The sequence below is a fragment of the Ochotona princeps genome, chromosome 1 (genome assembly GCF_030435755.1).
Source record: "Ochotona princeps isolate mOchPri1 chromosome 1, mOchPri1.hap1, whole genome shotgun sequence".
Classification (NCBI taxonomy): domain Eukaryota; kingdom Metazoa; phylum Chordata; class Mammalia; order Lagomorpha; family Ochotonidae; genus Ochotona; species Ochotona princeps.
In genome coordinates this window covers 116,689,817-116,705,341 of record NC_080832.1, presented here as the reverse complement: position 1 = coordinate 116,705,341, position 15,525 = coordinate 116,689,817, and the positions used below count along the sequence as shown (strand labels likewise).

General features: G+C 47.9%; 1 protein-coding gene across 6 annotated transcripts in view; it reads left to right on the top strand.

Annotated features, from left to right (window-relative positions):
• LOC101523895 (patr class I histocompatibility antigen, A-2 alpha chain-like) overlaps positions 1-15,525 on the top strand; it is a 426,293-nt gene that overhangs the window by 331,809 nt on the left and 78,959 nt on the right. The window lies entirely within an intron of this gene.

Sequence of the window (15,525 nt, the reverse complement as noted above, 5' to 3'; positions counted from 1 at the left end):
AAAGGCAAGGACTACATCGCCCTGAATGAGGACCTGCGCTCCTGGATGGTGGCCCAGACCACCCACCTCAGTGGGAGGCAAGCCCTGAGGCTGAGCTCCGCAAGGCCTACCTGGAGGGCACATGTGTGGAGTAGCTGCAGATTCCTGGATATGGGACAGGAGACTGCAGCGTGCAGGTACCTGAGACACCTCCAGGTCTCCTTCTCTTCACCTGCCTCCCATGAGGGGAGGAAAACAGAGGCCATCAGAAAACTGCTGTCCCTTGGGGCCAGAGGGGAATGAGTACTGGATTTTCAGATCCTGTACTAGAGATTAACTGTATTCTCTCAGCCCCTTAAGCATTCAGATCCTGGACGACCCAAGGGGAAAGCAGCTAAAATGACCCATTAGTCACAGGTTCCTGTGTGTCCTCAATTGTGCATCAGCTGTCTTGGATAGGGGAGCCCTGGGCCTCCTGTGCATGCCCAGAGCTGACAGCAGAGCTGGTGCCACTCCTGAGACCCACAGACATGCAGCCCTAGGCTTTCTCGAGTGCAAAACCCATCTTGACAGTACCATGAAGCTCAGACGTTCCACTGCCAAACAGGAGAGTCTGCATTGGTAGTAAGCTAGTTGTTGCTGCTAGTCTAGAGACCACACTTCTGGTGGCACAAATGGTGACCACGACTGTAAGGTGAGAGAGCAATACTGGTATTCCACCACATTGGGAACCACCATGGTCAGTGGGTGGAGTGCCAAAACAGAGCAGTTTTGAATCCACATTTAGATGTTGTTTGTCACAGGAAAAAAAAGACAGTTTGGCTGATTATAAGACAAGATGCTGGCAGACAAGTCATTTACTCTACTATGGGCTTTAGCCAGGTAAAGCAGAGAGGACATGATTTAGCTTGGGATAAAGCTCTCTATGCTGTTTTCTGAACCTACTCCCTAGCACTGATTTATCATTCCTTTTTTTAAAAAAAAGATTTATTTATTTTTATTGTAAAGTCAGATATACAGAGAGGAGGAGAGACAGAGAGGAAGATCTTCTGTCTGATGATTCACTCCCCAGGTGAGTAAAACACCCAGTACTGCGTCAATCTGAAGCCAGAAGCCAGGAGTCAGGAACTTCCTCCAGGTCTCCGACACAGGTGCAGGAACCCAAGGCTTTGGGCCGTCCTCAACTGCTTTCCCAGGCCGCAAGCAGGAAGCTGGATGGGAAGTGGGGCCGCTGGGATTAGAACCGGCACCCATATGGGATACTGGTTTTCAAGGCGAGGACTTTAACCACTAGGCCACCATGCCAGGACCCTACCACTCACTTCTTAAATAGTAGAATGCACCTCCCCTTTTTTTTCTCCTAATTTAAGCATGAAGGGATTTACATGTACTTGGGTGCATAAATATGGCATTGGCACTCATTGTATCTTGAGCTAACCCACAGAACCAAGTTTGAAGCTAGCTATACATTCAGAAACAGAATTCAGTCTACCTGAGATCAAGTCCCACACAGAAACCACTTCCCCTGCTGTTGACACTGTAATGCTGGACATGGGCCCCTGTGGTTTGGAATGCATCACTGCTAGTCTTGGATTCTGAGTATTACTACTGACACTCACACCATCTTCAAATGCATTCCGCTGGGGTCAGCACTGTGGCTCAACAGGCTAATCCTCCATCTTCAAGCACTGACATCTCATATGGGCACTAGCTCATGTCCGGGCTGCTCCACTTCTCATCCAGCTCCCTACTTATGGCCTGGGAAAGCAGCAGATGACTCAAGCCCTTGGGACGCTGCCACTGCACTTGCAGTTAGACAAGGGAGCTAAGAGGGGGTGGTTTGGATAGGAGAAACCGGAGGGTATATCTGGTGAGACCAAGGCACTTACCTACATGGGAGACCTAAACTGGGCTAACTAAGTAGCATCACCTACTGCCCTCTGACATATGTGAAAGTTGGCACTGGGGATTGGGAATTGGGGGACCTGCCAGGCAAGATTAGGTCACAGTACCAGCCAGTGAAGTGTCAGGACAAGGGATGGACTGTGCAAGGTTGGGCCATGGTACCAACTGGCTCCCGAGAGAACCAGGTCTGGGGACAGATTCTGTAGGGAACTTGTGGGCTCACCCTTGAATATCTGCAAGTTTGCTCAAGAGCTGGGTGTGGTGATGGACCAAGCCAGGCATGACCACAGAACTCACCAACATTCACAGGAGCTAGAGTTGGAAGCAGGCCATGTTGGGCCAGGCAGTAACACCCACTGGTGCACCTGAGAACCAGGTCTGGAGGAGGCCCGGGCTGGGCCACAACACCCACCAACACATGTAAAGGTCAGGACCTGAGGCAGACCATGCCAGGCAAGAGCATAGCACACACTGACACACGAGACTAGGGCTGAGAGCAGGCCTAGAAGGAAAACTTGGAGAACTACCTTATTAGGCCATAGTTCCCATTAGTGAGCGTAAGACCTAGGCTGTAGCACTAAATCAGTGTGATATGGGCTGGGTCTGGAAATAGGTCAGGTTGTGAGTCATGCCAGGATAAACAGCCACACCCACCAGTTTGTATGAGAGCCAGGGGTAGGGCTGGGCCAGGCCAGACCAGGCCAGGCTGCAGCATCCACTAACAAATGCTAAGACTAGGGGTGGGCTCATGCCAGGCCAGGTCAAAGCACCCACGGGAATATGCAAGATCCAAGATTGGAGTGGACCTGGAGGGGGAACTATGGGGACTTCCCTGATAGGCTGCAGTTTCCATTAGTGAATGCAAAGGGTGAGAGTCCAGGCTGAATGAGGCTGCAGCACCTGTTGGCATGCATGTGAGCTGAGTCCAGGGGCAGATAGGACTGGGCTAGGCCCCAGCATCCGCTGACACTCATAAGAGTCAGAATGGCTGTCCACATGAGAGCCAGGTCTGGGGGTGGGCCAGGCAGGGCTGGGCTGTTACACCCACTGGCAAGAGCTGGAATGGGTGCACACTGGTCGTGATGGACCACAGTAACCTCCAGCAAGTGTGGGGACCACAGCAGGCCATGTCAGGCTTGGCCAAGTATCCACCAGTGTGTAACATTCATGCCTGGCAGCAGGTCTGCCAGGGGAACTCCTCTGTTAAACAGCAGCCCCTGCTGATGAGCTTGAAAGCCAGTGCTGGGAACAGTCCAGACAAGGCTGGGCTACAATACCACTTGGCACATATGTGGGCCAGGTGTGGGGCAGGCAAGGCTGGGCTACTCTACAGAATTTGCTGGCATGTGCAAAACCCAGGGATACAAGCCAGACACAAAACTTGCCAGTTCACTTGAGGACTAGAAGCACGCCAGGCAGAACCAGGCTGCAGCACCCAATAACAAATGCCAAGACATGGGAGGCCATGCCAGACTGGACCCAGAACCCACTAACATAGCCAAAATCCAGAACTGGGAATGGGCCTGGAAGGGGAGCTTAAGGGACTCCCCCTGCTAGGCTGCTGCTTCCACTAGTGAGCTTGAGAGCTTAGAATGAGGGTGTGCAGGGCTACAACACCCATAGGCCAGCATGTGGGCTGGACATAGGAAAGGGCCAGGCTACGCTGAGCCACTGCACCAGCTGGAGCATCCAAGAGCCAGAATAAATGTGGATCAGCCAGGCTTTATCTCATCACCCACTGGCAAGAGCCTGGGCTGAGCTAAGCCACAGCACCTATAGGTGTGCAAAAGAGCCAGATGGGATGTAAGCCAGGCCAGGCCAGGCCAGACCACAGCACTTGCCGGTACATGTAAAAACGGAGAGACCAGCCTGGTGAGGATTATTGGGGGTCATCCCAACTAGGTCACAGAACCTGTTGGTATGTGTGAGGACTGGGCCTGTGGTGGGCTGGGCTGGACCAGGCAGCTGCATCCACTAGAATGTGCACTGCCTGGCACAGATGACAAACCAAATCTGATCCTGTACTGGCTGGCATACATGAGAATCAGGTCTGAGGTAACCCCAGACAAGGTTTCTAGGGAGACTCCCCAACTAGACCACTGGACTCGAACCCTGATCACGGGGAAAGTCACAAGATATATGGTCTGGCCTTGAAGTCCACATGGCAGGTCTGGGCTTCCTCAGTTCCTGATGCCCATGCAGTGGAAAAGCAAACACAGATGATGTGCACAGAGGACATGGCAGCCAGCTCAGCGAGGGCAGCAGAGGATTTTTTTAATATACAGTTTTATTTTATTTTTGATGTTGTTCACATAGTTGACAAGAACGCAGGTCCACAAGGGCCATCAAATAGGAAGGGGAGCGGTATGATATGGGGGAAGGAGGCTGGGGCAAATACTTTAAATTTTCCTTCCCTTTTCTCCTGTATCTAGTCAGGGGGTGTAGGGAACTGCTCCCAGCTGCCAAACTACATCAGTACACATTTGATGTCATCTCAGAAACCCAAATGTAGAGAAGAATGTTCCAAAGATATTGCTTGAGTTTTCAAAGTTTTGAGTAGTTTTGAGAGTTTGGAGACACTGTTGGTTTCACTGCTCCAAGTTTGAGAAAATCCTCCCAAGGTCCATTGGTTGATATAGAGTCCACTCTAGTGCTCCACTCATCCAGACACTTGCTGCCAAAGCTCAACCAGCAGTTGTCCAACTTGTTCTGCTCCCCATCTTCTTACATGGCATTCAATGTCCTCTACAAGCCAAAATGAGCTGGTCATCATGTCCTCCATAGGCACCTGGGCATGCCTTCCACTGCCCGAATATAAATCCTATGATTGTCCCTGTGACCAGAGTTTTGAGTCCAGTGGTCCAACAGGGGGTCTCCCAAGAAACCTCACATGAGGTGACCCCAGATCTGACTCTTGTATGTGCTAGCCAGTACAGGGTCCAGTTCAACCCATCACTTGTATTAGCCTACGCACACACTGCTGATTGCAGTTGCCTCATCAGTCCTGTCCCCAGCCCCCATGCAAACCAATCAGTATTGCAACCCAGCCCAGTGTCACAGACCAGAAACTTGCGCACACCTAGTGGGAACTGTAGCCTAGCTGGATAACACCCACCAGGCCTGCCCCAGCCCCAGTTGCTACACATGCCAGTATGTCCAACAGACTGTTCCAGCAGTGCCACACCCCAAATGGGCTCTTGCATACATCCATGGGTATTGCAGCTTAGCTCAGCTCACCCCACCCACGAACCAGTCCACATATATGCCAACAGGTGTTACCACCTTGTCCAGCCTAGCCTGCTCCCACCCCTGGCTATCATGCACACCACAAGAGCTACTGCCCAGCAGAGTGCCCAGAGCTTCCCTATTAGGACCAGTCCCAGTCCCTGATCTTGCACTTTCCATGGAGTACCGTGATCCAGCCTGACACAACATGCACCCTGTCCCAGCACTTGATAACACATGCTGTGGCAATACCTGACCAGTCAGCAATTATCCTGGCCTTTGCATGCACCAGGGAATGCAGTGGCCTGGCCTAACCCAGCCCTCCCACAAACCCAGCTCACATACAGGCTGAACGTTGTTGCAGCAGTCCTGCCTGTCTGCTGCAACCACCATCTGCCCACAGTCCCAGCTCTCATGCTCACCAGTGAGATCAGTAGCCCAGCCGGGGAGCCCCTGCAGCCTCCCTTTCCAGGTTCACTCCCGGCCTGGGGTCTTGCATGTCCTGGTGAGTACTATGGCCCATCTCACCCCGTGTTTGCTCACAGGTGCTGCAGCCTGGCTCTGCCTAGCCTGCCCCTAGTCCCAGCTCCTGTTAGGGGTGCTTCAGCCTAGCCCAACCCAGCCAGCCCCCAGTCTTGGCCTTAATGTGAATTTGTGGGTGATGCATCCCATCCTGGCCTACCCTGCTCCCTATCCTGATTCTCACACCTACCAGTGGGTGTTGCAGACTAGCCCAGCCCAGCTCAACCCCAGTACTGACCCATATGTTCGCTGAGGGGTACTACAGCCTGGCCCAAACTGAACTGTCCCCAGCTTTGGTTCCCGCACTCACCAGCCAGAGCTGAATCTTAACAAGGGAGTTGCCCAGAACTCCCCTAACAGACCAGCTCCAAGTCACGGATATCAAAAACACTAGTGGGTGTATGGCTCAGCCTGATTTGGCCCATCTCTAGTCTCGATCTTCACCAGTTGGTACTACGGCCTTGCCAGACCAGCCCACACCAGTTTAAACTCTCACTGGTGAGTGCTACGGCCCAGTCCTACCTAGCCCACCCCAAGACCTAACTCTCATGTGGATCAGCAGGTGCTGCACCTACCTCAGCCCGTCTCACATCCACTCTGGCTTTCACAAGCGCCAGTGGATCCTAGAGCCTAGCCCAATCCAGCACGTCCCCATACCCAGCCCATTGCTCACGCCAAGGGATGTTGCAGCCATGGGCAGCCAGGTCTGCCCCCATTCCTAGCTCTTATGCTCACCAGTGGGAACTGCAGCACAGGAAGGGCATCTCCTTAGCTCCCTAACCATGCTCGCTCAGTCACAGACTTTACACATACCAGTCTGACATGGCCCACCCCGCATCGTGGCCCTTGTCACTGGATACTGAGTGCCTCATCAGAAGATGGAGATTGGGCCTGGCAGCGTGGCCTAGCGGCTAAAGTCTTTGCCTTGAACGCACCGGGATCCCATATGAATGCTGGTTCTAGTCCCAGCAGCTCCACTTCCCATCCAGCTCCCTGCTTGTGGCCTGGAAAAGCAGTCAAGGATGGCCCAATGCATTGGGACCCTGCACCCGTGTGGGAGACCCGGAAGAGGTTCCAGGTTCCCGGCTTTGGATAGGCATAGCACCGGCTGTTGCGGCTCACTTGGGGAGTGAATCATTGGACGGAAGATCTTCTCTGTCTCTCCTCCTCTCTGTATATCTGACCTTGTAATAAAAATAAATAAATCTTAAAAAAAAAAAGAAGATGGAGAGTGGAACAAGTTGGACAGTTCTGATGACCAAACTTTCCAACATGTTTCTGGGCCTCTGGCATACACCTCTGCATGAGTTACTAATTTCTCTTCCTGTAACTTTCTTACTAGCAAATGGGGTGACCTTGGCTTGAACCAAGAGAAGACAGGAAATGCTTTATACCCTACAATCAGACCTCAACTAACAGTGATACAAAAACACTCCAGCTTCCTCATCTGTCAGTTGCTATAATTCTGAGTAATCTAGTGGGCTTGAGATGTAGGTACCTACAGTGGCAACTAGGATGCTTTCTAGAATAACTTCCCCCTGTTCTCATATGTCTCAGATGACCTCTTCTGGAAGCCAAGCCAAGCCAAGCCAATCTTACAAGCCAACTCTTAATTATTTGTAGCTATTTGGAACACAGTATAATAAATACATTTAAACATGCATTCAACAAGAATGGATATAATAATAGTAACATTGGCCATCACCATAGCAATGAGTGGTTTTTTTTTAAGATTGATTTATTTTTATTGGAAAGTCAGATATACAGAGAAGAGAGTCCACAAAGGCCGGTGCTGTGCTGATCCGAAGTCAGGAGCCAGGAACTTCCTCCAGGTCTCCCACGCGGGTGCAGGGTCCCAAGGCTTTGGGCCATCCTCGACTGCTTTCCCAGGCCACAGGCAGAGAGCTGGATGGAAAGTGGGACCACTGGGATTAGAACCGGACCCCATAAGGGATCCCGGTGTGTTCAAAATGAGGATTTTAGCCGCTAGGCCACCGTGCTGGACCCAAGTGGTGGTTTTTTAATCTGAATGATGAAAGACTGTATTTGGACTTGCCAGACAAAAAGCAGTTGTTAAGGATGGTAAGCAGCAGCTGATCGCTACCACAGTAACCGGAGAAGGGTGGAGTTTGCCTCCAACCAAACCCAGAATGGATGGTGTAATTCTGGCGGGCCCCTCAGGCTTTGAGACCAACGTTGCACCAATAAGGGGCCAAACCCATATTCCCCACCCAACCAATAAGGACCGAGGCAACCCCATTTCGGCTTCTGTGTCGAGGAGAGTTTAAAATGCCCCTTCCCCGCCCGGCAGCGTGGCCTAGCTGCTAAAGTCCTTGCCTTGAATGCCCCGGGATCCCATATGGGCGTCGGTTCTAGTCCCAGCAGCTCCACTTCCCATCCCACTCCCTGCTTGTGGCCTGGGAAAGCAGTCGAGGACAGCCCAATGCATTGGGACCCTGCACCCGCGTGGGAGACCCGGAAGAGGTTCCTGGTTCCTGGCTTCAGATCGGCGCGCACCAGCTGTTGTGGCTCACTTGGGGAGTGAATCATCGGATGGGAGATCTTCCTCTCTGTCTCTCCTCCTCTCTGTATATCTGACTTTGTAATAAATAAATAAATCTTTGAAAAAAAAAAAGCCCCTTCCCCATATCTTCCATATTTTTCTTTCTCTGCAGCTCACTCCTTCACATCTGTCTTTCTGCTGCATGGGGAAGGGAAGCCTGTGACCGTGGTTCCCTGAAATAAAGGCCATCTAAATTCTTTTCATATATTCGGCTGAGTTATTCTTTCCCTGGTGGTAGGCGAATCTAACATTTTTGCAATTGGCAAATGTAACAGCAGTTACAAGGTGATCTATCCATTATAAATACGTTTGATCAATTAAGATAGAAGCTAGCAACTACTTAAAAAGGATATCAACCTGGATGAGTCTCCATAACCTGAGAGTAGTTCATGAACCAAACCAGAAAGAAAACAAACTAAGATTTGCCAAGGCTGTGCTCAACAAAGGACCACAGTCCTGGGAGCACCTCCAATCTCCTCAGCAAAGAGTGGAAAATAAGGAAGGTCAAGGGACTAATTTTGAAAACTGCCAACAGATAGTATCAGCAACAGCTCCTCCTCTAATCATTTCACTGCCCCTTGTCACAGATCTCTCGCTGGTCTTGCATGGTCTTTTCAGAACAGTATAAAGTACTGATATATTTGGACCTATGCTACCACTGAAACTAAACCTGGCAACTGTTCAGCCATTGAGATGTCACACCATGAGACACTGGTAGACACTAGCTTGAGAATGTGTTGCAGGAAAGCTCTTCAAGACCGGGGGAGGGAGGGGTGGCCAGCGCAGTAGCCTAGCAGCTGAAGTCCTCACCTTGCACTCGCCACTGCCAATCCCAGAGGCCCCGCTTCCCATCCAGCTCCCTGCTTGCTGCCTGGGAAAGCAGTCAAGGACTACCCAAAGCCTTGGGACCGTGCATTCACATGGAAGACCCAGTAAAGGCTCTGGCCTCCTGGCTTCGGACCAGCTCAGCTCCAGCTGTTGCAGGCCTCTTGGGGAGTGAATAAGCAGATGCAAGATCTTCCTCTCTGTGTCTCATCCTCTCTACCTGACTTTAATACAAAAATAAATCTTCAACAAAAATAAATAAAAAACTAGGCGGAAACAATGATGGGTTTCCATTACAATGGCTAATGTTCTGAATGGCTACATCCCTATTCAACGTTTAGGAAAAGCCACCAGAAGGCATGTGAAAACGCCTTCCTTTGCAGATTGTGACACAAATTCAGCGACATAATCAGCCCAGGAGTAAAGAAACTTGTCTAGCTAGAGACTAGGGATTTTAAAATGAGGCACCGACCTTGCCAAGAAACCTTGAAGTAACTGCCTGAGGCAGTATCTGGCTCAAGACAAGTTTCAGGAAACACAAACATCATTCTACAAGGCTGGCAACAATGTTAATTAATTCCACAGTCACCCTGTCTTAGAATACAAAGACACTCAGCACTCTAACTCAGGATTTATCTGTTTCTATGTAACCAAGCCCTTTATTAATAAACATGCAACAATCACGGTAGAGCACAACAGTTTTGACTTCAGGCTTTCACTTTTGATATAGAAAGTACTGCAAAGATCATTGTTAAGGTGCTGGTAAGAAAAAGTCAAAAGATCTGGGCCTAGCACAGTAGCCTAGCAGTTAAAGTCCTCACCTTGAACGTGCCAGGATCCCATATGGGTTCTAATCCCGGCAGCTCCACTTCCTATCCAAATCCCTGCTTGTGGCCTGGGAAAGCAGTTGAGGACAACCCAAAGCCTTGGGACCCTGCACCCACGTGGGACACCTGGAAGAAGCTCCTGGATCCTGGCTTTGGATCGGCTCAGCTCCAACTGCTGTGACCGCTTGAGGAGTGAATCAATGGACAGAAGATCATCTTCTCTCTCCTCCTCCCTGTATATTTGACTTTCCAATAACATAAATCAATCTTAAAAAAAGTCAAAGTATCAACAAAATCGTAACTCTCCTCAACCTCTTTAGAGAGCTACACAAGTCACCAGAGGCAGAGCCCTGTAGAACATGGTGCTATCATGTAGACGGACACAAAGCACTTGCCTGGTGTTATCCTGTGAACTGCTGGAGAATAGCACGAAACGAGAGAACTCCCGACAGCCACAGACACAGGAGTTATTAGCCACTTACACACTTTTGTCCAGAGACCTCCACAGTTACTCAGGAGAGAAATAGGAGAGGGGCAGGGAAAAAGATCAGAGAACAGCTCCCTCATGACACAGACCTAAAGAGGGAAGATGGCAGCATTACAGACAATTCCCACATGCACACTTCTCACCTAAGGAACAAAAGGCACAAAGGTTTCCCTGTGAATTCTAACACTGAAGGAAGAAAGAATACCAATTGTATACAATCTCTTTCAGGAATCAGGTGCAATGCTAAAAACTAAATAAATACATTCAAAAACTGGGCTTAACTTTGCCTCTTCTGTCAGTTCTCTCTGAAGTCACCCATAGATTCATAGAATATTTTTTGTAGACATTCATAATTTGCTTCTAAAATTTATAAGGAATGGTGAAAGAATTAGAATAGGCAAAAACAATGGAAAAAAGATAGTTTGAAATCATAACATTGGTACAAGTATAAATAGATTAAAAAAAAAAAAGACTGTCAATAGTTTCCTTTCCCTCACTCACATTTTAAACAAACAATCTAGAAAGCCTAATATTCTGAAATGTTTCTACCAGCTTGATGGCTTTCCTTTGCAATGCTGCCATCCCATATGGCTGCAAGTTTGAGTTTCAGCCTCTCCATTCCCAATCCAGCTCCCTGCTAACTTAATGGGGTGCAGTGGTTGATGCCTAGCACCCACTTGACAGGTTAATTGACAGCAGGAAAGGAGGAAATGGAGTTTCTGAACCCCACCATTTTTTACCTCCTCTAGTGCCATTCAAGATTGGTGAGGCCCTTACCTTCAGCTCCTGCCTCCTACTGTACTAGGTTAAGTTAGGGTAATTAACTACAGGAAAACTTTGGGCTCTGGTAACTCCCCTCCTGTCTGCTGCACACGGAATCTTTATTTTTACTGCATGGCTCTCAATCTGATTGAAGGATGAGAGCTTAAAAAATCCCTGATTTTGGCCGCCCAACCTGGGGCAGTAGTTCCTGGAATGTAGCGGGAGCTGCTGTTACCAAGCTTAAGCAATAAAGACTCCTTCTAATATCCTACACTTGGGTCCAGTGTGATCTCTCTCTCTCCACTCCACAACACTAATGTACTCACTCACCAATAAAATGACAAAACCAGAAAACCTGACAACAGCACCTATGGCACAGATCAAGGAACTGCAACTGCCCAGACATTGCTGGTAGGAGTGCATGGCATCCCTCAGTGTGTTAAACTACATGTTTGTTGAGGCTTTCCTCCTAGATTCACCTGGTGCTGCTTTTGTAGCCAAGCCTTATTTTCCAGAATAGACACAATCCAGATGTAATTCCATCATGATGCCTCGTATATATTGCAATTAGCCTAAAATACAGGAAGTCATATCAAACTGTTTTATAAATAACTTTAACAATACAAATCTGGAATTAACTAGACCACTCCTTTACAGAAAATAACAGGTGACTCTCTTTGCAGTTTACAGGTGAAAAGTGCTAAAGCTACATAATCAGTAACAGTAGGAGGTAACAGTTGAAGTTTTGACAGTGTGACATCAAATCTGTTTCTCATTACACCGTGGAGTATTCCATTATCTCCCTTTGTCACTTAGCTAGATTACAGGTTTCTGTTCTAAATTATTTTCTCCTCATGCTCTACTTGCACCCTCCTACTCACCCTGCTTCTGACTAGATACAATGCTTGCCAGCAGCTGGCCTCCAACCCTACCCACAAACTACCTCCCGAGAGGAAGGGAAAACAAGCAGAGCAGAGAAGACCCATGGGTCACCACCGCCTTCCAACACCCCTCCGCACAGCTTGGACCATTCAGGTACCGCAGTCCCAGCCACAGCACACTGTGGCTCCGCCCAGGTTTAGACCTGCCTTCCCAGGACTTCTCATCCGTAAACCTGTATTTTTAAGTAATTAACTTGGGCATCCCCTAACTTCAAATTGGGCATCTATTTCTTCTTGACATCCCTTTATTTGTTCTTTTTCTGTTATCCACTTGGAAATCATTTCCTCAGTAAAACATTCTAAAATCCATTTTCAGCATCGCACTCTATAGCCAAGACCACCAGAAGCTTCCTAGTATCTATTTACATTGAAAGTTCTCAGTGTTACCAAGGAAATTGTTTCATATTTTCCTCAACACCATTAAGTCACTTGAGCTGACCTATGGCCACGCTGAAGACCAGCTTGTAAAACAGTGAATCTGTAGTTGTTTCTAACAATTACTGGCTATGTGTCACAGCAGTTACATGCTGAGAAAAAGGCCCTGGCCTGAGGTCTAGGCTGGCCTTGCAGTGGTGCAGGCATTTGGGAAATGAGGCAACATGTGAAAGATTTGTATGTCTCTGTCTCTCTTTCATGCAACTTAAAATATTTTAAAACATCATGTAAGGAACTTTTTTATATACAAACAGGCAAACCATATACAGGGAAGTGCAAAAATCACAAACATCCACAAAGCAAAATGGAAACACACTTGTGCTACCCAGAAGCACCTAGGTAGATGGAGAGGCAGTACCCGAAGAATCTGATCAGAGAGGACACTCTGCATTTCCCTCATCTTGCTTTCCTTTGTGTAACAGAGGACACCTGGCTAGAGACTTGAAACGCTAGACAAATGCTGTTGTTGTCACAGGGAGGAAAAGCGAGCAAGTCAAAGATGGGCTAGAGAAGGCCAGAAAGACTGCTTCCAAGACCTGCCAGCAGCATTCACGAGTCTCAACACTGGCCACCTATCAGTTTTAGAGGGAAACAATTCATTACTTTTCACTTCCTAACTAGGACTATCCTCAAACTCCTTCCCCAGCCTCCATCTTCCCAGGACTGACCTAGCCAGAAAGCTTGGAAGAAAAAGCTGAGCAAGCTTGGCCTGGCTCCTTGTCCTTTTTCCCTTCAAGCCTGCATGATTTCTCCTCTCTCCCCAGCCATGCCCAGCTTAGAAGGCAAGTTCAGATGGGGGTTGGAGTGGAGGTCTGGTGCAAGTTCAATTCAAGGGGGAATAAACAAATACACTGGCTATTTCAGAGCTATTCCCTCTAATTATAGCCTCACAAAATGAACAGGTGATATTTTACTCTTTATGATTTATTTATTTTTATTGGAAAGTCAGATCATATTTACAGAGAGGAGACACAGTGAAAAGATCCTCCATCTGCTGGTTCATTCTTGTATCTCCTTCAAGCTCTGCAACTGGTAGGGAAAAAGATATTATCTATTGTGCCCCCTAAAAGTCCCAACAAATAAGTGATTAACACAGAGAATTTTCTTCTCCTTATTAGTGACAACCAGGAATAACCTCCTCCAATAAGCTAAAATTTAACTTTCAATCAACAGCCAACAAAATCCACGATCAAGATCTGTCTACATTTAGGATCACAAGTGATACAAGTCTCTATTGAAACTTAGTAGCTTTTACTCTTAAATGCATTCATTAAAGACTGAAACATAAGGCAGGAGAACAGCTCAATCAGGATCTGTGTACATTTAGGATCACAAGTGATACAAGTATCTATTGAAACTTTAGTAGCTTTTACTCTTAAATTGCTTTCATTAAAGACTGAAACATAAGGCAGGAGAACAGCTCAAAAAAATCAGAGTACTAAAATTTCACACTCAGATGAGCACAACACAACAGCAGAGGTCCCAGAAAACCCAAAACAGCAGAGCAGTGTGTGCTGGGCAGCACAGCCACAGTCCTGGCAGGGATCAGGGCTGCCTTCCTGAAGTCGTGAGCCCCAACATTTTCCTCCAAGTTGTTTAGCCAAGAAACCATGAAGTAAAATTTCATCTCTAGCTACTTACTCTTCCTGGGGAAAAAAAATATATACACACACTATGCTCCTCTTCTCATTTTCATTATTTCATTGATCATCATCATGGGAGAGGAACAGGAATCCTAAACACAGAGAATTCATTCCACTTGCCTTGCTCAAACAACAACAACAGAAGAATTAAAAAAGAATAAAAGAGGTGAACCAGCAACATGGCACAGTAGGCTAAGGCTCTAACTGTAGCGCCAGCATCCCATATGGTGCCGGCTCTTATCTCAGCTGCTCCACTTCTGATCCTGCTTATGACTTGGGAAAGCAGCTGAGAAAGGCTCCAGTGTTTGGGCCTGCCCCTGCACCCTCTTGGGAGACCTGGAAGATACTCCTGGCTCCTGCCTTCAGATAAGCTCAGTTCTGGCTGTTGTGATCATTGGGAGAACAAACCAACAGATAGAAAAATCTTTCTCTCTCTGTAATGTTCACTATTTTCCCAATGAAAAGAAATAAATCCTTTTTTTAAAAAAATTATAACGTTTGCACGAATAAAATTTTAAGATCTTACTGAATAAAAACGAATTAACAAGGCAAACCATTCTTGGATGGGAAAAAAACAGGAAAAATGCCAACCCCATCCAAACTAAAATCTATACTTATTGCTCTCCTACCCAGAATCACAACAGAAGCTTTTCTTGTGAGAAGACAATAAAAAATTAATAAAAGAAAACCCAAGATGCCAGCGTCAAGTAATAATGAAAGGATTAGCATACAGAATCAAAAGTCAGAAAGAAATAAGGGAGTTCCAGGCAGGCAGCCCCTCCCTGCTGCCACAGAAGTTTCTCTGCTTCCTCCAATAAACCTTCACTTCCTCTTCCTTCCAAATGCCTCACTGTTGTTCAAGGTCAGGAGACAAAGATGACCCCACCCTACCCCGCTCCTGCAGAGAAGAGAAGCTGCAACACAACAGGCTGTAACACTCATAACCTATGCAGAAAGAAACTGTGACCTAACTGGAGAGAGAAGACCAGCTGTAACGGGGAACTGCGCAATAGTGACAACACAAAGGGTTGTAAAAAAAAAAAAAAAAAAATCCAGATACGCTGCCACATTTCTTGGAGATGAGACAGACTGCGCAACTAAAGCTGCAGACTCCTCCCGCTGCGGCTCCTGCAACATTTTGAAGCAGAGGGATGGAGAGACAAAAGATTTTCCACCTGCTGGTTCAAACCCCAAATGACTCCAAAGGCCGGCTGGGTCGGAGCCAGTGGAAAGTCAGGACAGGAGAACCCCTTCCCAGTCTCTCCCCTACGGGTCAAGGAAGGAACCATCTTCCTTTGCATTTCTAGGCACAGTAGCGGGGAGCCTCAGTTCCGATGTGGAGTGCTGGAGCTGCAAGCTTCAGCGTAACCCGCAGGCAACTGATCATGTTTCTTGCAGGTAAACGCCCTCT